We start from the raw sequence: 1,133 nt of genomic DNA, 5'->3' as shown, positions 1-1,133 counted from the left end.
GATCTTCATCAGTAAATGTTTCAAGTCCTCTTCACTTTCAGCAAGCAAGGTTGTATCATCTGCATATCTCAGGTTGTTAATAACAAGAGATAGGCTTCCCTTTTTACTTCTCTTATTACTCAACTCAAAGTAATTTTAGCAAGTGTTGGCTATGTATGTAACGTATGTTGTTAGGTGCTGTCGAGTTGGTACCAACCCTTAGTGACCTTATGCACAGCAGAACGAAACACTGCCCGATCTTGGGCCAACCTCACTACTGTTGCCATGCTTGAGTCCATCTGCCACTTGGCCGATCCATCTTTTGGGGGGTCTTCCTCTTTTTCTCTGACCCTCCACCTTACCAAACATGATACCCTTCTCCAGTGACTGGTTCCTCCTGACAATATGTCTGAAGTATGAGAGATGAAGTTTGGCCATCTTGGCCACCAATAAGCACTCTGGCTGCACTTCTTCCAAAACGGATCTCTTGGTTCTTTTGGCAGCCCATGGCACTTTCAGTATTCTTCAACACCATAACTCAAAAGCATCTATTCGTCTACGGTCTTCCTTACTCACTGTCCAACTTTCTCATGCATTTGAGGTTATTGAAAATACTATGGCTTGAGTCAGGTGTACCTTAGTCCTCAAGCTCACATCTTTGATCTTCAACATTTTAAAAAGGTCTTGTGCAGTAAATTTGCCTAATGCAATATGTCATTTGATTTCTTGACTGCTGCTTCTGTGAGTGTTGATAGTTGATCCAATAAGAATGAAGTCTGTACCTGCACCTATAAATGCAGTAACTCAAAAGAGGAAACAAATCCCTACTCCAAGAATTACTCCCACCCCCTCTGCACAAAGAGTAAATAGGAATGGGCAACTTGAACATTGCCTACCCAAAATGTGGGGAGGGATACAAACTTAAGAAGTGACTGGCTTACAAGCTTTCAAGAGGTAACATAGATGGACAGGGCGGGAAGGATGGTAGAGTCTCCAGTGAGTAGTATCCAACCTGTCTAGGAAGGGCTGATGAAAAGAAATGCATATGGGTCTCTTGTGATGCCAGGGTGAATAATTGTTTACAGGACTGATTGTGAGGACTGGAAATGTAAAGGTGGATATGTTATAGCAAGGAGGGGAGTGATTAACCTTTC

This window comes from Chrysochloris asiatica, unplaced genomic scaffold (assembly GCF_000296735.1).
Source record: "Chrysochloris asiatica unplaced genomic scaffold, ChrAsi1.0 scaffold00002, whole genome shotgun sequence".
Lineage (NCBI taxonomy): Eukaryota > Metazoa > Chordata > Mammalia > Afrosoricida > Chrysochloridae > Chrysochloris > Chrysochloris asiatica.
This window is presented reverse-complemented; position numbering follows the sequence as displayed.